The sequence below is a fragment of the Pogoniulus pusillus genome, chromosome 3 (assembly GCF_015220805.1).
Source record: "Pogoniulus pusillus isolate bPogPus1 chromosome 3, bPogPus1.pri, whole genome shotgun sequence".
Lineage (NCBI taxonomy): Eukaryota > Metazoa > Chordata > Aves > Piciformes > Lybiidae > Pogoniulus > Pogoniulus pusillus.
The window spans coordinates 219,217-245,210 of NC_087266.1; positions in this window are offsets into that span (position 1 = coordinate 219,217).

The window sequence follows — 25,994 nt, forward strand, 5'->3', positions numbered from 1 at the left end:
CAGCTCTTGCTAAATCACAGCTCTTTCAGTTCTAAACCACCTGCCTGGCCACAGAAGGCAGCATCGTTCGGTCGAGCAGTACTTCACAGGAGCTGATCTTACAGATGGTATGCTCAAAAGGTTCAGAAGCAGTGAGGACAGGGTACTGGTAGGGTGTTTTTGTCCCTGGGAATAAGTTTTCATGTGAATCATCCTGGTGAACAACTAAAGTATGATTTATATTCAGGATCAGGCCCTGAACTGTCCACTTTTTGATCCTTTGAACTGTGAAGTGGTGGTCTTGCTGGATGGCCTCTGTGCCCACTCCACTGCAGCACTATAGCTGACACAGGGCTGGTCTTGACAAGGAACATCTCAGGTTGTGATCCTTTTATACTTCGAAGTAGTTGAAGGAGCATGCACAGCCAGATAGCCAATTGTAAAATTAGAGGCTTGACCGAGTTAACTTTCCCTGAGCTGTTCCCTCTCTCAGCATGCTGCTGTAGCACAGGTAGCATGCTGAGGAGTGGAGGTGGGGGCTCATGGTGTGGCAGACATCCAGTGGAATGCCACGAAACCCATTCAAGTCACTTTCATAAGCACTCTGAGGGTCTTGCTGTCAGCCATCTCTGCAGAGGCTCCTCTCCAGCACCAGCACTAGCCAAGCCTAGCAGCTGGTAGGGACCAACATCTCATCCTGCCTGTCCTACATGTGGGTGCTGATGTCCCCTTGGAAAGAAATACAGCATAGGTGTGTGGCCAGAACATTGAGCTGACTTCTCTACATCCTAAGAAGCATGAGCTGGAGAGCTCTGATTTACTGCACAAGCTGCTGGCATGGCACACAGAACACCCAGTGAGATGTTGAAACCCTTCTCCCAGCTGCTCTCTTCAGGCTGTGTTTCTGTTTGCTGGCAGCTCAGGGTAAGGCAGATGGAAAACTCTTGTGAACTTCTACATGCTGAAGTCTCCTCACAGTCTGGCATCACCAAGGAATAGCTCCACAGTGGTTGAGAGGCCTGAGAGCAGAACTGGCACCCTCAGGAGAGGAGATTCACCAGAAATAGTTGTTGATCCAGAGCTGAGATAAGCCTGCAGCTGCAGGACTTCAGTTTTGGCACCCTGAGCCTGAGCCTTGGCAAGCCACACTTGCCAAGGAATCCTTGACATCTAACCTTACTCAGAGGCTACCCCTGGAAGTGGTGGCCCTGGGGCCAGAGGTAGCTCTGGACCAATGTGGTGACACTGTGGGTGTCACAGATACAGCTGCTGTGGAGTTAGTGCTGTGAGATCACTCAAAGCTTCAAATATTTGTCTCCTTTTTGGACTTCACATTTAGGGTAGTGGAACTCCTCATCTGGCCTCCTGCCACCTCGTCCATTGCACCTTTGGTGTCTTTGGTCAGGAAAATATCTCACTGCAAGAGCAGCCAGCCCCATCCTGGTTCTTCTTGTGCTTCCATGTCCTCAGCTGCTTTTTGAGGGCTCTCTATCATGGACCTGAAGCTCTGACGTCCATTCAAGGGAGTGATTGGCACTGGAATGGGCTGCCCAGGGAGGTGGTGGAGTGGCCGTGGCTGGAGGTGTTGCAGCCAAGCCTGGCTGGGGCACTTAGTGCCATGGTCTGGTTGGTTGGGCAGGGCTGGGTGCTAGGTTGGGCTGGCTGAGCTTGGAGCTCTCTTCCAACCTGCTTGATTTTATGATTCCAACCTAGATGTTGATGATTCCTGAGTCTAGGAGTGCTGAAGCTCAGGCAGGAGCACCATCCCAACTTCAGTCTGAGGGACAGAGGATGCTGGAGGAGAATTAGGGGGTGGATCCTCGGGACTGGGCTCAGAACTAGCCTGAATGTTTGGGCCTCGGGTTACTCATGCTGCAAGGTGGGTATTGCTGAGCTCTTCTCACAGCCCTGGGGTGTCTTTGCTGTGCACAACATGTCCCAGCAGCACAGACCAGCACAGCTGAGGGCATGCCCTCAGCTCCTTTCCAGGAGCTGCTCATGTTCTTTCAGTCCTCTGAAAAGCCACATTATTTCTGTCCCCATGGGTGCTCCCGATGGCTCCTGACAGTTCATTTCCAGGTGCTGCCACTGTAGGTTGCACCTGGTGCTTCTTCTTCCAGAAAGGACAAGCTGTAACTGCTCCAAGTTTCTTCTAAGAGCCTGAGGCACTGAGCCACAACTTCTCCAGGCGCTGCAGCCTTGAGCTCCCCACATCTAACACTTAGGTAAAATGGATTTCCTCATGGCAGAGGCTTGGGAACTGCTGTGATAGGAGTCTGTGCATCTTTCCTGGCACTGATGTGAGATCAGGGCTCTCCTGCCCTGTGATACAGTTCTTCTTGAACTAGGCAGCTTAGTTCCCAGCTCTTTGTTACGTAAGATCTAAGTCTGTGATGTTTCATGCTTTGAAACCTTCTCTGCAGAAGCTAAGGTGAGGTCTGTTAGGTGTCATTTGATAAGTAGTTAAGTGCTGTCAGTGCCATTTTCTCCCAGACCACCTGTATGATAATATCTGGCTCAGACTTTGCTGCTGAAATCTGAAATATCCCAGTTCCTGTCTGGAAAAAAGTGCCCAGTGGTGGACAGAGCCATTTTCAGGCAATGTGTGACCTGTTTTGAGGGGCAATTCTCAAACAAACAAGCAAACAAGAAGGGACAATTGCAGGCAGTGTCGCTATTAAAGGAGCGCTAAAATGAAGCTTTGCCTGCAGTGTGCAGACATCTGCACTACAGCTGCAAGGTCTCTGGATCCATCAGTATGGCTCTTTCCCAGCCTGAATCCCTCGGCAAATTTCATGCATTTTCCCACTCAGCTGCTCTTTCCCCACTCACCTGGTGAGCACAGTGCACCCCTGTGCTTCAGCTATCCCCTCAGCTCCTCTCCAGCCAGCACAGAGCTCTCAATCAATTACCATATTTTTAAACCCTCCACTGCCTACCTACTTTTTTCCCCCAAACCCCAGCAAATTTCAGAGATCCAATTTTAGCTTTAAGTTGAAGTCTGAAACCACAGAACCTCCAGCATACTATTTCTGCTTTCCTGGCCTTTCTTGCCCACTCAATTTTTAACAGTGTTTTCCAGCAGGACACTTGCCAGAGCCCCTGCCCGCAGCCGGCGGCACGCCCGAGTAGCGCTGCTCTCCAGCGAAACGTTCCTTGCCCTCCAGCAGCTTTTGCGGCATGCTCGCAGGGCACCCTCCCTCTTCTGGCCCACTCTGCTGCCTCTGCTGGTATTTCACTCCTGCCGCAAACACTTGGGAAAATGCATCAGTTGCACTGGTTTCAGTTCTTTTCCTCCACTGCTTGCTGCATTCCCTGTGGAGTTTGCCTTGAATCTCCCATTTAGGTTGTCCGGTTGGTTCCCAGCTTTCCTTCCTGCCTAGACTGATTTCAGGCCCAGTGTGGGATTATCACAACCTCTCTGCAAGTGATGTTTCCATTATCACAGCTCCATCGACCAGATCCTGCCGAGGTGCCTGCACCAATCCGATCTAGCCTGCTCCTGCCTCTATGCAGGCTGAGATGCTTGCTCCAGCTTTTGCCTGCATGGCCTCACCATAAGCCACCAGGAAGCTGCAAGCCAATGCTTACTGTTCAGCCTGCAGTCAGAGGGCAGGGAGTCAGTCCTTCAAGTGACCTTTAAGGGTCAGCCAGTCCATCTCCTTTGCAGTAAGCAGAGACAACTTCAACTAGATCAGAGCCCTGTGCAACCTGACCTGGAATGGTTCCAGGGATGAGAAGGTCCCCTTGATGCTAAGCAACCTTTCTGCCTGTACCAAGCATCGTTCACACGTCAAAGCCACAGGGGAGTGTGAAGGAAGCTAAAGAGTGGGAAACGCCACTTGTGTTTAACAGTGATGTTTTCTGCCTGGACAGATGAAGGACATGCTCACTCCTTGGCCTTCTGGCTTTCTTGCATCTCAAGAAGAGCATAACTGGCTTCTGAGCACAGCTTTTGTTTGCTGGGGAGTTCGACTTTGCCTACAGGAGGCTGTGAGAAGCACTGTGGCCTCAGCCAGCCTGTTGCTCAATGTCAACTCTGGTTTTCAAGAACATGCAGGATAAGTTCTACTCCCTGTAGCTTCTGGGGTGATTTAAAAGCCTCACTGTCTGCTGGTGGAGTGGTTGGGTCTGGCTGTATTCTGCTGGGGCAGGCTCTTCCTACGCTAGGAAATGGCACTACATTTAAAGAACGACAACAATACACTGACAGATACAGGCTTAGGATGGGTCTGTTGTGTTCAAATAGCCTAAACTCACACATCCTGCTGGAGCTCAAACCAGGCAGCCAAAGCTTTCTGCTTGAGTTGCTGTCTGTGGCTGAAACACCAGGCTGAGCTGCTGGGCATGGCACCAGACTTGATCAGTTGTCTTCCTAAGAGGCTGATTCTGGTGACCTGACTTCTGTGTTTTAACTTGTATTCCATTCCACATCTCAACAAGGAAGTTTTCCCACTTTTCCTGTAAGAAAGAGCACTTTTCTCGTTGGCTTTTCTGTTTGGTGTCAGCTGGAAGCTACCGTTCGTTTCTCTGCTGGAATTAATGGACCTGTTTTCAGGCAGCAGCTCTCGCTCCACGGCGCATCGCAGCCTCTGTGTGCTGGGCTTGAGAAATCTCTGCTTAGAGCCACACAGATAAGGAATAGTGCCTGATGCAGTGGGTCTGCAGTGCAGCTTGCAGTGTGCCTAGCTCTGAGGTGCTGGCACTCAGCTGTTGCTCCTGCTCGCAGTCTGCATTTGTTCTCGTTTCTGCCATGAGAGCTGCGCTCTTCCAGCGGGCGATGGCTGCAGCTGGGGCTGGTGGCACTGCTGGAGCAAGGCAACATTCCCACCTTTTTTACTGATACCAGCTGCAAGGCTTTTCCAGCCCAAAGGATTACCATTAGTTTGGTTTTCCAGCCTTGCTGGGAAATGCCTCTACCATTTGAAAATAGGAACATTCGAGTTGCAGTTGGCATGGGCTGGGAAAGGCTTTGTTAATGCACCATTCTCTGCTGTAACCTTCGCGCCCCTGGAGCAGGAGGTGGCAGTCATCACAGACAGGGCTGAGGTGGAGCTCAGCTCCTCTGGTAGATCAGCTCTAATTCAAACCATCTGGCCCCAAACAAGATGACCATCATGCATGGTTGTGACAAAACTGGGCATCAGGAGCTCCAAGCTTTGTTTATTGAGAGGAAGAAGTGCTGCAAATCTGCTTTGGGGCTTCTTAAAATGAAACAAAGAGGCATTTGTTCCAACTAGAAACACTTCACTTCATGCAGCTGAAGCCATAAGTGAAAAGGAATGGTGGGGCTCGGTGCTGAATGTTATTTATACAAATGGCTTTCACATTCCTGTGGTTTCTCCAACCTGGAAAAGCAAATTTGCTCATGTTTTCATTTCCTAAGAGGAGATAAGAGCCCCACTCGCTGGAAAAAGCCCACTGAAATGCTCAGCCCTTGTGTGTGCTGGCTTGCACAGCATGGCTGTATGGAAACCACAGGGATGGAATGTAACTGATGCATCCTATATATATACAGCCCAGACAGCCTGCTCAGCTCTGTCCAAAACAGGGATTTGTCTTGAGGGAACCGGAGCTGGCTGGGTGTCTGGTCACCTCTCTCTGCCCCTTCCCTGCCTCCATCCTCTGTGCCAGCCTCCATTCTTGTCTTCTGCCCATGGAGTATTGCAAGCAGATGAGAGCTGAGCATGGGGCTGGCAGGGAAGACTACTGATGCATTTTGCAAAATGTAGTCTTTGCTGCCTTTACCACTGCAGCCCTCCCCAGCCTCGCAGAAATGCTGCTGTAAGCTGCTGAGCTGTCTGCAGGTGTCAGCATGGCTGGGAGGCAGCCCTGGATCTGTGAGGATGTAGAAGAAACCACCCTGCCTCTCACTTTCTCCTCACCACTAACACACATTCTCTGCTCTGAATCTGAGTCCTCCTCACTCCATCGACACTTGAACAAAGTCATTTGTTCTTAGTGCAGTCCTCCTGGACCTGGCCAGGATGAGTTAAATTGCCTCTTGTTGCTCCAGGTCCCAGAGCCAGTGTCTGGAAAAGGAATGGCTGCTTGGCCTTCCTGTGTCCCCTCTAGTTAAAAGGTCTGACCTTATGTCCCCGTCCTTCCAGGCTGAGTGTTTAGAAGCTCAGTTACAGTGCACTGCCACCCGCACTGACCTCACTGTCTGAACTCATGGAACATTCAGTAGCTCTGCTTCTGTACAGTGGCATTTGCTTGTGTCTTTCTGCATTGCTTAACCTCCTTGCGAGGGACTTGGGGGTTCTGGTGAAGGGCCACAAAGACCATTCAAGGACTGGGAACCTGCCACAGGAGGCAGGGCAGAGAGAACTGGGTTTGTGCAGCACTGAGAAAAGCTTACAGTAGGCATATCAACATGGGCCAGTATCTACACGGTGGCTAAGAAGAATCAGAAGGTGGAGACTCCTTTTTTATGAGGAGTCAGATGGGAAACACAAGGAGTAAAGAGCACAAGTCACTGCTGGGGAAATTCCAGCTAGGCACAAGAGGATGATTTTTCATGGCAGCTGGTGTTGGACAGATTCACTCTAATATGTGTCAAGAACTGGATGGAGGGCAAGGCCCAAAGAGTGGTCGTGAATGGTGTCACATCCAGTTGGCAGGGTTCTACACTTTGGCCACGACAACCCCAAGCAGCGCTACAGGCTGGGGCCAGAGTGGCTGAGGGCAGCCAGGAAGAAAGGGAGCTGGGGGTGCTGGTAGATAGAAGGCTGAAGCTGAGGCAGCAGTGCCCAGGTGGCCAAGAGAGCCAATGGCATCCTGGGCTGGCTCAGGAGCAGTGTGGGCAGCAGGACAAGGGAGGTTCTTCTGCCCCTGTGCTCAGCACTGCTCAGGCCACAGCTTGAGTTTGTGTCCAGGTCTGGGCTCCTCCATTGCAGAGAGATGCTGAGGTGCTGGAAGGTGTTTGCAGCAGGGCAGCAAGGCTGGGGAGGGGCCTGGGGCACAGCCCTGTGAGGAGAGGCTGAGGGAGCTGGAGGGGTGCAGCCTGCAGAAGAGGAGGCTGAGGGGCAAAGCTCATTGCTGCCTGCAGCTGCCTGCAGGGAGGCTGTAGCCAGGTGGGGTTGGGCTCTGCTGCCAGGCAAGCAGGGACAGAAGAAGGGGACACAGCCTGAAGCTGTGGCAAGGCAGGTCTAGGCTGGATGTGAGGAGGAAGCTCCTGGCAGAGAGAGTGATTGGCATTGGAATGGGCTGCCCAGGGAGGTGGTGGAGTGGCCGTGGCTGGAGGTGTTGCAGCCAAGCCTGGCTGGGGCACTTAGTGCCATGGTCTGGTTGGTTGGGCAGGGCTGGGTGCTAGGTTGGGCTGGCTGAGCTTGGAGCTCTCTTCCAGCCTGGTTGGTTCTATGATTCTATGATGATCCCTGAGGTCCCTTCCGACGTGAATTCTGTGGTTCTGTGATGCTTTGCCTCCTGCTGATGATCTCCAGAGGACTGTGGTGCTTTGGCATGGAGTCTGCCTTGCACCAGCCACCAGCTTGGCACACCAGGCTGTGGCAACACCAGAGAGGTCAGAGGATGGAGCTGCTGCTGCCCCACTCCTGCACCAAACCACATCCTCAGGGCTGTGTTTGTTAAAGCAAACAGCTCCCTGAGCTAAAGTCTCTGAGGAGTTAGGTGAGCTCAGCCTTCCGTTCAGTCTCTGGGAGCAGCTGTGGCTGGATTTGCCATCCTGGAGGCATCTCACCACAGTGTTAAAAACCAACCCTCCTCCCAGTGATGTGATTTATGGTTCTGCCCTTGTCCCTCTGGCTGGGCTTGCCTCTTCCAGGCTTTCAAACCTCGTGCTCCTTCCCTGCAATACCCTGCCCATGGTGGTGCTGTATGGGCCAGGAGCTCCTGCCTGCTCACAGCCTGGCAGCCTTGGCCCGAGTCCATGCAGGCTGCAGGAAGAATCCCAGGTTTTAGTTACGGGTGGCTGGGACTGGGTCTGACCCGAGGCAAATCTACAAACAAAAGACCCTTCAGACCATTGCCAGTCCTCTGCAATCCAAGCCTGCCAGCCTAATGGTATTGAGCAGGTAGATGTTGAAACCACCTCTGTGTTTTAGGGAGGTGTACTCCTAGACTCTCATGTCAACTGCATTTAGGATCAGGTGAGCCTTTAGAAGCTCTCACAAGCTTGGACCACCCCAGCTGATCATGTGCAAAACTGATCTGGGTGCTGGGTCCCATTTCTGCTGTCATCCTACCACATTTCAGCCATCCACTCCAGCTCTGTCAGGTTATGGAAAACAGACTGAGGGGGCTCTGGCAGAACACCAAGGAAACCTGTCTGGTGAGGCTGTAAGTGTCGAGAAGAAGGTGCCAGTCTTGTCACTGTTGTCCTGAGGTAGGGTAAGGGGCAGGATACAAACTGGGGGACAGGAAAATTCCACCTCTCCATGAGGAAAATCTTTCTTCTGTGACAGAGCCCTGGAGAAGGCTGCCCAGAGAGGCTGTGGCATCTCCTTCTCTGGAGATTTTCAGGACCCACCTGCGTGTGTTCCTGGGTGACCTGCCCTGGGCGACCCTGCTTTAGCAGGGGGTCAGACTTGATCTTCAGAGGTACTTCCAACTCCTCAGTTCCATGAGTCTGTGATTCCATTAGCCACCTCCATCTGAAACCTGTCTGGCAATGCTTTCACTTGCTCCAGCTATCAGCATACGTCCCAAGCATTTCACTCCTCTCCTGCTCTGCTTTATGTGTGCTTTTCAGCAGCAAAAAATAACCTGCCCCTGTAGGAGAAGGAATAACTATATTTTATAGCCCAGGAACAGACAACTCCAGCTGCATTTCAGCAGAAGAGACAAGCAGAGGTGAATTTATGCTTGGTGATCACACGAGATAAAGCAGGACTATGAAAAACAGGTAGTGAGTTTTAGGCTGGCAGGTAATGAACATTTGATAGCAGAGGGTTTCTAATGGAAGGAAAATGGCAATAGGCTGCATAGCTGCTCAAGCTGCCAAAGTTGGGGAGAAAAGTGCTGTGCAGGCATTTCCCCCGCTCCTGATGAGCAGAAGACTGCATACTGCTTCATTTCAGCTTTTATTCTAAGCTACCACCATCCTCACCCACTCCCCTGAGGCTTATTTCTGAGTGGGGTTTCTCTCTTCCTTTATTTTGCAGAGCTAACTGGAGCCTCACTCGTGCTCCTGCCTGGGGGCTTGCAGACAGGACATGCTGCCTGGGGCTGGTGCAGAGGTCCCAGGCCTGAGGATGGGAGATCTGTGGCTGTGGTCCCCCCCCACAATAACGCTAAACAAGGGTCCCTTCTGAAAGGACCAGTAAAGGGTAGGAACTTTGGGTTTTTTCCTCTCTAAACCTAGGGAGATTTAAAAGTCATTGGGAAAACATCCAAACCAGAAATGAAGTATCTAAGAGTGCTATTTTGGTCCTAGTCTTGAGTTGCTCACATCTTCCCCTCCTCCCCTTCTTTTTGTTTTGCACTTTGGGATTACTGACCTTATTCAAGTGCAGATTCTGAACTCAGAAGGGTTGCTTCTCTGTTTTGGTGAAGTATATTCCCCCCTTGGCCAAACCATGCCCTGGCCTTGCTTTGTGGCACCCAGGCAATGTTGGAGGTACTGCCCACCACAGCCCAGGATGGTCTTTCTGAGCGAGGGCACAACGCTCAGCTGCAGAAATAGCCAGAGAGGTCACACCGTGTGAGTGTAGCACGAAGAGACACCCACAGCAGCCACTCCCTGTGCTACTTACCCCAGAGGTGAGTCATGGTGTCAGCAGAGCTCGCTGGATTCCAAGGAAAACTCCCTCTACCCACAACAGCTTTACTTTCTCCTCAACAGCTATAGAGGTCAAATACTGGTTTTAAGATGGACTAAGAAGTTGCTCCAGTCTCCCCTCCAGACAATGGCCTGGGGCAGCTAGTGTGAGCAGCAGCATGGCATGGGGAGCATGGCATCTCCCTGCCCCTGTCTGTCTGTGCTCCTCTGTCTTGCTGTAACTCCTCTGTCTTTATCTGCTGATGCTGAGCTGTGGTGGCCCCACAGGTCTGTAATATTCTTTCTACAGGCAGATTCAACTCAGGCTGAAGTGCTGGTAGGAGACACAGCATGAGACAGGACAGTGTCCATGTACATGGGTGCCAGATGGACTGAGCTTCTCTGGTTCCCTTCACGTCTCTCTTGTAGAGCTCTTGTGTGAGAGGTCAGAGTACCTGGAGCTGGAGGTCCTAGCTTCTGCTTCCCTCCAGACCAGTGTGGGAGCAGCAGAAGGATGCTGCTGGGAACAGTTCTGCAGGACCACCTGCAGATTCCCAGACCCCACTGTTCCACCATGCCCAGGTTGGTTGCTGCAGCCAGGAAGGCAATGGCTCCAGCACGCTGGGGAAGATGTTGTGACGAGCTGTACAAACAAGGAGAAGGGGGGGTTGAAGTGACCTTGGAGATCATCCAGCTCAACCCCTCTGCTAAAGCAGGAGCAGCTGAGGAGTGGCACACAAATGATGTGCGTGCAGGTTTTGAAAGTCTCTAGAGGAAACTCCACAACCTCTCTGGGCAGCCTGTTCCAAGGCTCTGGCACCCTCACAGGAAAGGTTTCCACATGATGTTCTGTCGAAGCCATGCTTGTGGATGTGTCCTATGAGGTCTTGCTGTCTTGGGGTCACTTGTCAGCTTAAAAGATTAGAATAGCCCTCTCTGGGCTGCAGGGAGGGTGATCATGTTTCCTTACGGGGCTCATCTTTGTGGCCTGTGAAGAGCACAAGATCTCCATGCAGAATTTCAAGCTCTGAAGCTGTGCACAAAGTCAGAGCACGCCAGAGCTGCTGGGTGGGATGGACTGAAATAAGGTCAGCTGCAAATAAATCTCTCCCCTGTTCAATGAGCCATTTTTTTCCTTCCAGTCTTGCTCTTAAGACAAGAAGTTTTGATGGTTCCTGGTTTCCACCAGCCCCATGCAGTCACATCCCTCTGTGCTCCTAGGATAAATCTGACTTTCTGATGCATCTATGGCTTGGGTGGGTGTTTGGTGCCAGGACCTCACCAGCCTGCCTAGCTCCTCATTCTCCTATGCCTTGTTTCTCCTGGCAGAGTGCTCAGCTGCTGCCGTCTCCCTTTCCCTCCAGTGCAGCAGGTGGGAGAACTGGAGGTGTTTTCCATCCTGCTGCAAGCTACAGCTTCTTAAACAGAACTCCACATGACCACAGCATAAGCTGCAAGCAAACAATAAAGCAGGTGCCCTGGGACTGTGTGGCTGTCAGTCTCTACCTGTCCCTGCCTGTTGGCATCAATGTTCTGGCCCCGACACTGCTTGAGAGTCAGTCACTTTGTTGCTTAGACAGAAGAAAACGCAGCAGTTCTGCTCACAACGTGAAGTAAGCAGTTGGGTGGGTTGGTTGGGGTTCTTTTTCCCCTCTCTAGGCTTTATACCTTTTAAGAGCTTTTCAAATAACAGCTTACAGATGATTGCAGCACCTTTGGTCATAAGGCTGAGGTGGGAAAAAACAGCTAATGTGGAGTTGGCAGCTTGCTGTTGTGACAAGCTACACTGCACTTGACATAAATTCCCAACTCTTGCTGCGGCATTCCAGCTCTCAAAGGGCCTGGGTAGATGTCAAATGTATTTATAGCTAAGTATGCTTTGCAAATTTGAAGTTTTGGCCTTTGCTCTTTCTGGACTAGATGAGAAAGCAATGAAATAATTCCTTGGTCCACGCTTGGGCAGACATGAGGCTGCACAAACTACTACAAATTAGCTGTACTTGTACTTCATATTCTACTTAAAGCTAATTTGAGACAGATTGAGGCTTTAAGTCTCCTGATTAAAGCTTAATGAAACGTGAGAAAAGGCAGAGTCAGAAGAAAGGGGAAGGATTCTCTCGCCTCGCAAAGGCAGATGATCCCCAGCACGCTCCAGGCAGCACTTCCATGGCGCTGCTTTAACCAAAGGATTTGCCAGTACTTACATTTGAGACCTTTCCCTGCTCTGGCACTGTGATTACCTCCATCGTTAGGTGCTTGTGAAAGAGAAGTATTTTAGTTTCAGGGTAAAAACATCATCCTTGAGTAATGAAGATATTTTTCTGCCAAACTTGTTCCAAATTGCCTCAGGAGCTGAAACTTCCTCTATGAATATTGTTAGGGAACTAATTAAAACTCAGAGATGCAGGCAGAGGTATGAAATATAGATGGGAGTCATGTCGGCAGCCAAAGCTGTACAGCAGTCACACAGTCTATCGCCATCCCAGTCCACCTTTGTCCCAGCGAGCATCTTCTCATGGATTATCTGCGTCTGGCTTCAGTTTTGAAATTGAAAGCCCAAACAAAGTGATTTCATCTTTGTGTAATATTTAAAAACTTGCCTAAATGCCACAAAATCCAAAGAATTCTTTCCCTTTGTTTTGTAGCCTGCTGAAGTCAAAAGGTATGAGAAGGAATGCAAGCAGCACTCCTGACAGAGATGCCAACTAACAGCTTTGCTGCATTGTTTATCACAGAATGGGAGGGGCTGGCAGGAGCCTCTGGAGATCATCATTTACCCTCCTCTAAAATGTGCTTCAGAGACTGAATTGATTGAATGATGTGACAGGTCATAGTCTGTGACAGCAGCTGTGCCAGAGAGCCCAGAGGGATGATGACTTTGCTTTTTCACCCTGGGGTGTAGGAGGGGATCCAGCATCGTGCCTTAACTGCCATGGCCTCAGTGGTCCTCCAAAATCCACCCACAGACATCCTCTGTGTCCTGCTTGCTGAGGTATCTCTGGCTGATGTGATGCCTTCCCACGCTGCCTGGGCTCAGAGATCACTCAGAGTAGAGTGATGCATCAAGGAGTCCTGCCCCTGGGTCTAGGAGGACAGCAGCATGCTGGAGGAGCTGCTGCTTTTATTTCTGCCTGAATCAGGTGTTGAGCTTTGGGTCATCTGAAATGTAGCCTGTGTTGGATGAGGCAGGACAAAGACCACTTGTGAGGTGCTTTCTTCTGCATTTAAAACAGCATCTGACTACCCAGGATTCCTTCTGTAATCCGGGATCAAAGGTGCTGGTGCTCTCCAGCTGCTTTGCACTGCACTGTCAATGCAGAGCAGCCATAAAGTTGGAAAGTTGGCTTAGCATAGAGACACGAGGCTTGTGCTCTGCTCATCGTGCCAGAGCATGCCAATGGAGCACTGCCCTTCTGTTTCCAGTCTGCCACCAAAACCATCTAGAGGTGTGAAATTTAATGCTGTCTGGGGAGCTGGCTTCCAGACTCAGCAAAGGTGTCTGACAATCCTGATGAAGGCACACTGGGACGATTCTGTGCCTTCTGAGCTCTCTAAAACGTTGCACAGGGCATGAGGCAGTGGTCTGAGATGTGGAAACCCCTGTGGTAGGAGTCAAGCAGTGCCAACTCACATTTAGTCATAAGCACTGCACTCAGAGCACGGCTCCAGGGTCCATCATTAAAACAACTCACATTAATTGTGTGCAGGATACTAATTCTGCAGGCAGTGACAGCACAGGTCTCTTGAGCAGCAGCTGAGAGAGCTCAGCTTGTTCAGCCTGGGGAAGAGGAGGCTGAGGGAAGACCTAATTGATCTCTGCAACTCCCTGAAAGGAGGTTAGAGTCAGTCTCTTCTCCCAGGTGACAAGTGGTAGGACAAGAAGAAATGGCCTCCAGTTGTGCCAAGGGAGGTTTAGTTTGGACATTAGGAACAATTTCTTTACTGAAAGAGTTATCAAACACTGGCACAGGCTGCCCAGGGCAGTGGAGGAGTCGCCATCCCTGGTGGGATTTAAAAACTGTGAAGATGTGGTGCTGAGGTTTAGTGGTGACTTGGCAGTGCTGGGTTAACAGTTGGACTTGATCTTAAAGGTCTTTTCCAACCGAAATAGTTGTAGTAATTGCATGAATTCTGTGATTTTAGGTGGTCAGCATCCACTTAAAGAAATACATTGTAAAGATGCTTGGTGCATTCTTCTTTACAAATTAAATCATAAACCTCAATCAATTTATTTCCTTCCCCAAATGACTACACAAATAGAGAGCACAAAGCTGTTCTCAGAGGGTCCAAGCAGATATTTGTTACATTTCACTTCAGAGGATTTATGGATCCCAATGGCAAACTCTTTTCAAGTCCCTGCTGAGGTCTTGGAAGAGTTGTTAATGATACCAGTGAGCTACAGAAAGACAATGGCACAGATGTGGCTTTGGTGCTCAGGAAGCACTCTTCCTCTGCATGCACACAGGTACGTGGTGCTGGGACTGCACGCACGGCCTCTGGGCCTTTGCACAGGCTGCAGGAGGCTCAGCAGCACAGCTGCAGCATTGCTTGTAGTGAGTTTGCCTGTAAGAAGCAGTGCTCCAGTCTGACAGAAAACCTTTTTGTCACAAAAGGCCTAAGTAAATACAGTCATGTTTCCAGAATTTATTGCTTCCCAGGGAAAGCATCTTACTGGGACCTCTGCTCCCTCGAAAGGCTGAACTGGAATTGAGGAGTGCTTGTGTTTGCTTTCTGAAGCGTGCTTAATTGCAGCTCTCCCTTGCCACTCTCAGCAATGCCTGCATATATTAACAGCGGTTTGTACAGCCCAAAGGAGGTGCTCAGGACACACTGAGCCCGGCCTGAAACCTCTTTTTGTACAGGAGAGAAAGGCTATGGGCAGCTAAGGGCGCAGGCTCCCAGCTGCCAGTGACGCCAGAGCTGAGGGAATGGGGAAATGCTTTGTGTTCGCAGCCAAGGAACCTGCCATTTCTCACTTTGGTTCTCTCAGTAACCTGAGAGCCACTCCACGCTTCTAATTCATTCTGCAGTTGGCTAATTACTGCAGAAGAAGGGCTAACGAATGGCAGGGGGAAGGTTTTGAGGTGCCCTGTGAGAAAGTTCAAGTGCTGCTGCTGAACTCAGAAATGTGGAGGCCTGCTTGGTGCTGCAGCTGGGGTGAGCACAGCTCTCAGCCCTCCTGCCTCCAGAAAGCTTGCACAGCAGCCTACAACCCCTGCCAAACCAGCACCCCTGTGTGCAGGCCACGCGTGACCGTGGCAAGGTATCTTAGGGCCTTCCCCTGTCCAGCAGACGTGCTGGTGCAAGGCGTGTGCTTGATGCACATGCTCTGCATGGAGGCTGAAGGTTGAAGGTTGGAGTGAAGGTGACCTCTGAGGAAGAGGCTGCAAGAGCAGCAGCAGCAGTCTAAGGTTTGCGTTAGCGGTGTGCAGGAGCCTGGGCCCTGCAGAGCTGTTGGTCGAGCCCCATCCTGCACGCTGGGACAGGAGAACAGAGCCTATCTTCTCCAAAACTAAAGGTCCATCTCTGGAATGAACCAGCATCACTTCCAGGAATTTTAGTGACACTCCTAACCTACCACTGCTAGATGAGCCCCAAAACTTGGTCTCAGAAGTAGACCTTTGGCTGGTCCGCAGAGACAGCTAAGAAAGGAAGTTACAAGGCATACAGACCCAGGTGACGCTGATGCCCCAGATCCCCGTGGGCCGAGAAGCATGGAAGTTCATGGACACCTCCAGTACCCGAGCCCAGATGAAAAAGCAAATCAGCTTAACTACAGGTGAGGCCACTCTGGTGTAGCTAACAGGGGTGTCATTGCCTACTTGGAAATCACTCACGTCTCACGTCAGTGAGACTTTCTGTCTCGCAGCTCATGTAACCTTTGCTAACAACAGTACCTAAGTACAGGGGAGAGGTAACTTCTGGGTAGGCTCACTGTGTCTGTGGTCAGTGTGACTGGATAGGGGACTAGCAACAGGACAGCAAAGTTTTACTTCCACTTCTGCCATTGATTCAGCGAGCTTCCAGACTCTTATTCTCTTGACTTGCAAGGTAGAGGTCTGCTGCTTTGCAGGGTGCTTTAAGATGTGCGAGGCGAAAGTGCAGTTCCTGTTTGAAGCTGCATGGAGAAGCAGTCACGCACCTCCGGGGCAAGATGTACCTCCTGTGTTACATCATCCATATGCACATAAAGCTAGACCAAAGCAGTGGGGAGGGCTGAGGAGGTGGATTTCCTTCAGAACTGTGGTATTCACACAGAAGCTTCCCAGCACAGTTTTAATTCTTCTTGTGTGCTTCCTTTTTATTTTCACCTGGGGCTACTGCAACATGAGCTTCTTGAGTGAAAATCCACTCATTTGCAAGGGATGGAATTCTGTTAGAGGTCAACAAAATAGACCAGAAAAAATAATCAGCCCTCAGAAAAGAGCTTCAGCTTGTGGGGTCACCCTGGAGAAGAGGGTGACCCTGGGGGAATCTGGGCTTGAGAGGTGAGGTCAAACCCAGGCCACTACAGAGCAGAAAGCAGAGTTGCTGGGAGTGTGTGCAAGTGCCTGATGGCCACACCTAAAGACAACACTGGCACAGTCCTTGTCCATGCATGATGGTGTAGCTGTGCAGCAGGGGCAGCTTCTCTTCTGAGGTAGGTGGGAGGCATGGAAAGGTAAAGAGAGTGGCTGGTCATGAGAAATGCTCTTAATGTGAAAGAGGAAGCCTTCAGTTTTCAGTTTGTAGCTGAAAGGAGGAAAAAGGCATAGACTATATCCAAAAATAACATCTGCTGAACAGGTTGGGGACTTCAGAAAGGCTGAAAAAGAGAGACAAGTAACAAAAGTTGAGTGAGATCCAACACCTGGGCTTTGTGACAAGTGAGAAGTATTAAATTGAGGGATAGGATGAGCTGAGACTTCCCAAGGCAGGATAGGGCTAGACATGATGTGCTGCACGAAGAATGGTGAAGGAGCAGCAGAAAGCACTGCTTAGAATAGAAAACACTGAAGAGGGCATAGGCAAGAGAGCTGCTTTCCAGAGACACTTGGAGCATCACTCAGTGTGGTGAGACCTGAGAGAAGTCTGTGTACAGGGAGGAGGAAGGAAGAAAAGCTGCTGTGAATTCCAAGAGCATCTTCGGTACCCAGCTTGCTCTATGTGATGCAGCAGAAAATCTGTCCTAGCTTTCCCCCCAAAGAGACCAGCAAAGATATTCTTGAATTAAAGGTCATTTCATTTGAGACAAAACACTTCTGCTACCTGCCCAGCAAGAGACAACGAGCATCTGACTCCCTTCAACACTTCAGACTGCTGAAGGGACACTATACTGTGCAAAGCAGGGCTTTGCAAGGTGCTAAAGCAGGTAAGAGCACACAGGGGGAATAAGATGGATTGAGAACAGAAAAATAGATTCTCTTTCTACAGTTGCTTTCTTTATGGCAGCCTTTCATGCAGAAAAGGGGCCTAGAGGGAAGATGAGGAGGGACCCTTTACCAGGGAATGTAGTGATGGGACAAGGGACAATCATTTTAAGCTAAAAGAGGGGAGATTTAGGTTAGATACTAGGAAGAAATTCTTTACAGTGAGGGTGGTGAGACACGGGAACAGGTTGCCCAGAGAGGTGATAGAAGCCTCATTCCTGGAAATATCCCAGGCCAGGATGGCCAGGGCCCCCAGCAGCCTGATACTAGTTGCAGATGTCCCTGACTGCAGCAGACTTAGACTAGATGACTGTAAAGGTCCCTTCCAGCCCCAAACGTTCTGTGATTCCATGATTCTGTGAAGATGGTGAACAGTTTCAGCAACAACCAAGGCCAGCCTGTGCTCAGGCTTCCTGCTGTGAGGCACAGCTCCAAGCCTGAAGTCCTAAGACAAGTGAATTACCGAGTGTTGCTGTGATGCCTGTAGTTTGTGAGCACTAGACAAGCACAAATTGTCAGCTCTGGTCCCCTCTGGGATAGTCTTTGTTTAAGAGGCTTTTTTTGCAAGTAGAGTTTTAGAGTTGCATGCTGAAAAGTTGGCAAGACTAGCAGAGAGTCCAGTCCTGCTCAGGATCACACAGGCAGGGCTTCCACTGATGTTCTGATGCAAAGGATGCTGCAACCAGCCATAGAAGGCAGCATGGGAGAAGCATGCCAAGCTGTGGAGGTAGAACATTTATGCACCCAGACATGCCGAGGACTCACCAAGGAAAAAAGACAACCACCAATGGTGGCAATGTTTAGTTCTCTGTAATGGGGATGCCAAAGCATCTCTCTCTGTCTGTTACACCATATGGAGGTGCATCACAGTGTTCAAGGTTAGTCCCCTGTGATGAGGGGCAGCTAGAGCAAGGGTCCATAATGTGACAGCTGGTGTGGCTGGTGCTGGAGAGGCTTCCCCAGCAGTCCCAAAGCTGCTGGCTCTGAAAACAGCTCCTCTTCCACAGCAAACTGGATTGAGCAATCCTCCCCTGCCACGGGAACAGCATCTTAGAACTCACAGATCCATAGCTAAGGCTGCTGCAAAGAGCAGCAGAACCAGCAAGAGGCTTTCAGCTTGCAATTACCTTTGTTTTGTTGCTAACAGCTTCAGAATGAGCAATCCCACCCGGCCCTCGCTTGGAGCTCTCCGTGCCTGATTTCAGCGGGTGCCATCCACAGACCTGCAGCACACATGCCCATGGGCACACTGTGTTTGTCGACCTGCTCCTGCAGCCATCTGCACCTGCAGTGCTGCTTGGGGTTGTTGTGGCCAAAGTGCAGAACCTGCCCTTGGCCTTGTTCAGTCTCATCCCCTTGGCCTCTGCCCACCTATCCAGCCTGGCCAGGTCCCTCTGCAGGGCTCTGCTACCCTCCAACAGCTCCACAACTGCTCCTAGCTTGGTGCCATCTGCAAACTTACTGATGCAGGACTCGATCCCCTCGTCCAGACCATCAATAAAGATATTGACCAGGACTGGGCCCAGCTCTGATCCTTGGGGCACACCACTGGTGCCAGCTGCCAGCTGGATGTGGCACATTCACCACCACTCTCTGGGCTCGGCCATCCAGCCAGTTCTTGACCTAGCACAGAGTGAATCTGTCCAAGGCACAAGCTGCCAGCTTGGCCAGGAGCTGCTTGTGGCAGATGGTGTCAAAGGCTTTGCTGCAGTTCAGATGTGGTGCTGAGGGACATTGTTTAGCACCAGGGACTTGGTAGGATTAGAGAGTGGTTGGAGTGGGTGATCTTGAAGGGCTTTTCCAACTGGAATAAGTTTGTGATTCTGTGAGTCTATAATATTGCAGACTAAAATTAGATGCTTGTGTGCAAGCCCAGAACAGTGCTTAACTCCAGCAGCAACTTGGAGTGTCCATATAAATAAGGTGATTTAACACCCACTGATGCATGAGGGCAAGCTTTTACACACTGCAGGAGGAGCAGAGGAGTATTTAAAATGCAGTTCGTATATTTCATTTCAAGTGAGGCAAGGACAGTGACTCCACTGCTGCCAGCTCTCTCCAGTGCAAAGTAGGCAGCAGTTCTTGTCTCAGTGATGGAGGCTCCCTTCTGGAAAAGTGATGTCAGGGCAACTGAAGTGCACAGCAGTCACCCTCGGTGCTGCACCAGCGTGCTGCTGGAGTCAGTCCAGCCTGGGTGACAGAGCAGTGCTCTCCAGGAGGGCCAGCAGATCCAGGGGGGAATGGTTGCTAGGCTCCCCAGCGAGTATGCAACTTTACAGCTCCAGCAACAGCCTGAATTCTGACCTTATGACCTCCTCCTCCATGTCTGGATGCATTCCATGTGCAGAGGAAGCAGAGTTTGCCCTCGGTGGGGTGGAGGTGGTGTCACTGGATGATGCACACTCGTCCGCTGCCGGACTCGTTAGATCAGCACATCCGTCTGTGGCTGCAGTCACGCAAGTCCTGGAAGCTCAGCCTGTGTGCTGGGTTAGTGGTCCCTGGAGCTGAGGGAGAAACAGGAGACTGGAAACTCTTCCATCTCTGTCCTTCTCTGGCTGCACAGTAAAATGGGAGGCTCTGTGAAGTTCTGCATGTCTGCAGTGTCCAGCGCAGGCTACAAGGCATTGTCTTCTGTGTCTGAGGTAAACACAGTGGAAGGAAAAAGAGACACTTTGCCAGTGTTTGTTTGGCCCTTCTGACCGACAGCCTGCAACTATCGCACAGGGGTTTGCATCGTGTGCCAAACCTTCATGAGAATGATGTTTCAAGAGCAACTCAGAGTGTGGGTGGATCCTGCCCCAGGACATAATTTCCCCTTACTTGAACTAGAATTTACTTACTGGAGGCTCTGCTTGCACCACTTGTAAATGCTGTGGGCTAAGGATGAGGTTAAAATGAAGGTGATGAGGCTGAGAGGCAATCCCAGGCAATTGCTTTAGTAACAGTGACATTTCTGGGGCAGCTTTGGAGAAGATCACTTCAAAGTAGTAATTAACTCTCTACCATTTCTGATGAAGCCAAACACTGATGCGAGTCAGAGACACAGCAGAGTTATGAGTGGCAGCCTCCCGTTCCCAGACGCCACCAGAGCGTTTGTGAGGCCGCCAAGGAGGTGATGCCCAGCATGCTGAGTTTGTCAGGCAGATGTCAGCACATACCAGTGGTGTCTGCTCAGAGAGCTGCGACTGTGGCATTTACCACTGGGAGAGGTTTTCACCACACAAAAGCACTGGCAGATCTTCTTCAGGCTAGAAGATGAGCTGGCACAAAGAGTGGCTGCTGCCTTTGTGTGCTGCAGCAGCCTGCCAGCCCAGTGAGCTCTGATCAGCAGCCAGCCACAAGCGGAGGATGGAGTAGCACAGCTAACAGCTCAGCTTCCTCCTGGACAGGGTCTGCACCCATCCCTTTGAAACTCGTTTTAAAAAGGTGGTTCTCACTCTGTGTCCCTAGAGCACAAGTTTTCTGAGGAGCAGCTGAGGAGCTGGACTTCTTTAGCCTGGAGATCTTCTGACTCAACTCGTCCTGAAAGGAGGCTATAGCAAGGGCTTGGTGGGTGTGAGGGGGGCAGTGGTGTCTGCCTCTTCTCCCAAATCACAAGAAATAGAACAAGGAGAGGTCTCAGCTTGCACTGGTAGAGGTTTAGGTTGGAGATTAGGAAGAATTTCTCCCTCAGAAGGGTTCCTGTTGGAACAGGCTTCCCAGGCAAGTGGTGGAGCTACCATGCCTGGAGGGATTTAAAAGTCATGTAGACGTGGTGCTGAGGGACAGTGGTGGACTTGGCAGTGCTGGGTTAATGCCTGGACTTACTGATCTTAAAGGTCTTTTATAACCTCAACGATTCTATTCTATGACATTTCAATTAATTTGAGGGTGTCCAGACAGCAGAAGACATGCTGCAGAGTTCCCATCCTCCTGTCACAGCTGTGATGAGTCCCTGCCATGTGCTGTATGCACAACACACTCAGGGGTTACTTCTGCAGAGGTCAGCCCACGGCACAGGAGCTTGTTCGCAAACCTTGCTTGAGTCATCTCAGATGTTTGCCGAGGAGCTGCCCTTACCCCACTCATGTGGGTGAGCTCTGCAGCTGCACTGCAACCTACAGGCAGTGCCTGCAACATGGGGCCTGATGGAGCTGGGAATCCCCAGCTCTCAGTCATCTTACACTACTTCTTCTGGGGGCAGGAAAAAACCTCTTGGGTTTTTGGGTGCAAACCGAAGAGCTACTGCACTAAGCACCTGATTTTGCACTTGATGTCTAGGGAGAAGAGTGATGGGAAAGTGGGGACCCACCCTGATAAATACTTGTTCTGGCATGACCAGAAGTGATTGCTTTAAAAGCTGTGCACCATTTGTCTTTCCTTCTCAGGTAGTTCCCACAGGGCTAATTCATGCAATACTTTTTGCTAATCTTGTGTCAGAGAGGAAGTTTGGAAGAAACAGTCATTAATGACCTCAGACTGGGAAGTTCTTAAACAACATGAGGCAAATACAGCCAAAAGAAAGTTAACTTATTTTTGCATTCACTTCAGAGCAATGCTGGAAAGTAACATTTGTAAACTGCTGATGGAGATGAGTGACCTTGGAAACAGTTTGTCAGAGAGAGCACATGGAAACTGAGGCTGAAAACCCCCTTTTGGGTATTTACACTAAACCATTCACACGGGAGAAGCACATCAGCTGCATGAAGCAGTACTTCCCACAGCCCCAGGCTGATACACAGTCCCCCCCTCCAGCTCAAGAAAGGCAGGCTCGAAATACCTGACATGTAGACAAACGCAGAAGGCCCTTCCTGGGCTACTGCAGCTGTTGGTGGCACAGTGAAAATCACAATGCAGAGAGAATGACTTGGCACCAGCTTGTTCCAGCCCAGCTCAGCTTACCAAGTATGCTTAGAATTATTAAGGTTGGAAAAGGCCTCTAAGATCATCGAGTCTGATCACCAATTCAACACCACCATGCCACTAAAGTATGTCCTGAAGTGCCATGCCTGTATGTTTTGTGAACACCCCAAGGGACAGAGCATTGCTCTGGGCAGCCTGGTCCAGAGATCTGCCACCCTTGAAGTCAAGAAGATTTATCATTATCATGAAGATTTCAACTCTAAGCTCTGAGTCCTCCAATGCCCAGGAGGTGGTGGAGAGAGCAACAGAGTGCTTTAAGCATTGAGAGGACCAAGGGGGAACATTAGAAGTGTTTGTTTTTCTCCACTGGTAATTACCACTGTCAGACCTGGAGGCTTGGAGCAGAGTGTGGAACTTGTACCACGAGGTGAAGCTATTGACCTGAGGAGCAGCCCCTGCACCCAGCAGCCCTCAAAGCCACGTCTTGGTTCAACAGCCTCGGGGAGCTGCTCTTCTTTGCCTCCCCAGGGAGATGTAGCATGCCTAGGTGGTTACCTCCACGAGCTTTATACTTCCAGTCCACTGGAGTCATTTAGCAATCTGCTATTGCTGCTGGGCTGTCGAGGACACGGTAAAAGAAAGCCGTGCTGGAGAGACTAAGTTCTGTTCCAGGGACGGGTGGGAAACACCTCAGGAGCAGCGAGCAGCAAGGTTCCAGGGGAGAAGCACTTACCAAGGGAAATGCACTGGCTGATGACTATTGGTTACAGCAGCCTGAGTCAGGTAACGTGCAGGGAGTTTTTCCCACCGCTAATGTAACAGAGCATTTGCCGTGCCGGGGTTCAGGCAGCTCCTACCTCCCAGCTGCTTTTGTGAGGCCGATTGAGACCTTCAGCACTGTATTACAGGGATGGAACATTTCCTTTTCAGGAGCACACAAGAAGACCAGCATCCACCTTCTCACAGCCATCCACCCAGTTTAATCAGGGCTCTGTGGCACTGCAGAAGCAGTGCACACACACTTGGAAGAGCAGTGAATGCAACAAACGAGAGACTCTTTGCCAGTAAGACCTCATGGAACCCAGCTGGACAAACCACCTTCACAAATTAGATCTGTTCAGCTGTGATGGGCAGAAGTGAAACTGCTGCACGCTAGACAAACTGTCATTTACCCTGCCTTACAGACTTGATGATCTCCAAGAGGTCTCTTCCAAACCCTGCTTTCTGCAGCTCTGTGTCTGGCCAGTGCATACCTATTGCAGCACTGACTTGTCACTATGGCCACTGCCCTCCCTGTACTGGGCACTGGTGAGGCCACATCCTAAGTACTGTGTTCACTTTTGGGGCCCTCACTACAAGAAGGACATTCAGGGGCTGGGACAGGTCCAGAGAAGGGCAGCAAAGCTGGTGAACGGTCTGAAGAACAAGACTGGAAAGGAGTGGATGAGGGAGCTAGGAGTGTTTAGCCTGGAGAAGAGGAAGTTGAGGGCAGACCTCATTTCTCTCTGCAGCCCCCTGAGAGGTGAGAGTGAGGTGGAGATTGATCTCTTCCCCCAGGCATCAAGAGATAGGACAAGAGGAAATGGCCTCAGGTTATGCCAGGGGAAATTTACTTTAGATATCCACAGCATTTTCCTCACTGAAATGGTTATTGAGGTCTGCAACAGGCTGTCCAGGGAAGTGGTGGGGTCACCATCCTTGGGGGGACTTAAAAGCTGTGTAGATGTACTGCTGAGGGACACAGCTTAGTGGTGGAGTGTGCAGCGTTTGGGTTGGGCTGAACAAGCTTAAAGGCCTTTTCCAGCTTATCTATGCATATGGATTTGATATCTTCTCCAGCCCCAAACCCCCGTCCTTGCTGTTGGCTTTGGGAGGGAGCTAAATGCAACTGGCCTTTAGGGTTGCTCCTGCAAGTGAGATCCATTCCAGGGAACAAACCCCCTCTGTACCTGCTGATGCAGAAACAGCAGCAGCAACCAAACCTTGGAAAAACCCAGCCACACCACCAGCCCTTAATGCTCACTCTGTTTATTTTTTGGTACAACAGCAGCAGTTGATTTTATTAATTTTTATGGCACCACTGGGGAACTGAATGGTCCCATAAAAGCCAGTTTAAACCTCTCCAATTGTCTTATCTCTCCAAATAAATGCATACTCTGGGAATTTTAAAAATTGGAGCTATCAACTTGGCCAGACCCCATTACTATGAATAATGTCCCTCTTGCACAAATGCAGGGCCCTGACACAATAGACAATGGCCTCCGTGGTTTTTGGAGGGGGACCACGCCAAGGCTCACTAAAAGGGGTGTTTTGTTCATCGACCCCAGGCTGTGGAGGGCTCCTTCAGAGCTGCCACGTGTGCAGAGCAAATTGCAAGGCACCGAGGGCGCCTGTCACACGAGCACAGGCAGTTGTCTGAAAACAAGCAGCTGCAGTCGCTTGGCGTGTTTGCACCTAGTGAAAGTGGTCGGGAGGGAGGGATGAATGGCATGCTCAGTGAAAGCAGCAACCAGGCTGAGGCCGCAGCAGAGAGGCTCAAGCAGAGCAAGGTAAGTCTCACAGCAGGGCACCAGCTGTCGAAGCTGAGGGTCTTGTTTTGGGCAGAGGAAAATGGGTATGTCTCAGCAGTCCAGGGCTGAGCAGGCTGCACCTCTGCCTACCCCAGAAAAAGTCACTGTGCTTTCATCCCAAGGCTTGAGAGACTGCCAACTGCTGAAACGGCCAGCCAGGTGTGCGCAGATGTGGCCTCCTGCCCCTCTACCCGGGCTGTGAGCCCACAGCTGCGGCTTTGTGTCCAGTCCTGGGCTCCCCAGATCAAGAGAGTCCAGCAGGGGCTGCCAAGCTGCTGAGGGGCCTGGAGCACCTCTATGACGAGCAAAGGCTGAGAGCCTGGGGCCATTGAGCCTGGAGATGAGCAGCCCCAGAGGGGATCTAGCACTGCTCAGCAAGAGATAAAGGCTGGGAGGCAAGAGGACAAGGCCAGACTTCTGTCTGTGGTGCCCAGCGACAGGACAAGCACACAGCTCACTCCCGCTCCATCCCACGTGCCCTGCCTGACCCACCAGCCCATCACTCTGGCCTCAGGGCTCTCCAACACCACGAGGGCCCAGTTCCCAGTAAGCAGAGCTTGTGTCACAAGCTCCTCTAGACAGTGCCTTTCTCACACTCTTGCTACCATTAACTTATTCTGGCTTCTGATAACACTTCCCACAGCTGCATTTTTTTTTCCTCCCAAGCCAAATGAGGCTTTTCTAGGCACAGTTTGCAATGAGAAGGTTTTGTCTCCTGGCATCATCTGCACTACTGACAGAAGCTGTAGGATGGATGTGTTTTGTACTCTTCTGCATTAGGAAGAGAGACAAAGAGAATGAGAGCAACAAATCTTGAATGATGTTTCCATCTTTCTTCACAGATCAAATGCTTCCTGCAAGCTGCCTGTGGCAGGGATGTTGTGCTACAGGCCAGAAGTGGAAGGATGTGCAGGGGCAGGAGGCAAATTGTTCTGGAAAAGGACATTTCAGGCTTGTCCTGTATCCTTTAGGTGATGGGCTTCTGAAGCTCTGGTGAAACACCTTCTCTACATACAACCCAAACCTACACTGGATGGGAAGGGCTTGCTTTTGACCCAGTTTTGTGAAGAGTATCACAGAATCAGGGTTGGAAGAGACCACAAGGAGCATCTAGTTCCCATCCCCCTGCCACGGGCCTCCTTCCCCCTCCTCTGCCTGCTGAGCATCCAATGGGTTTTGGTAGGAACAAAAGAGACCATCTGTGGAAATCCTCCTGTCTGCCGCATCTCTGCAGGCAGAAAACAGATGCGTGCCTCTCCTCTTTTCCCCTCTCACTGTGACATGGCTCATGTAGAAGCGCAGAAAGTCACTTCCCATGGCAGGGCTACTTCTGAAAGTGTGCCTGGTGCCTGTGCCCAAGCTTTGTCTACAAGGTGTTAGCTGCACAGCACCCGAAGGCAGACACCCTGCGCAGTGCCTGCCAGAGGAGGCTGAGTGCTAATCCAGCCGACAAGAGGAGGGAGACTCAGAGCC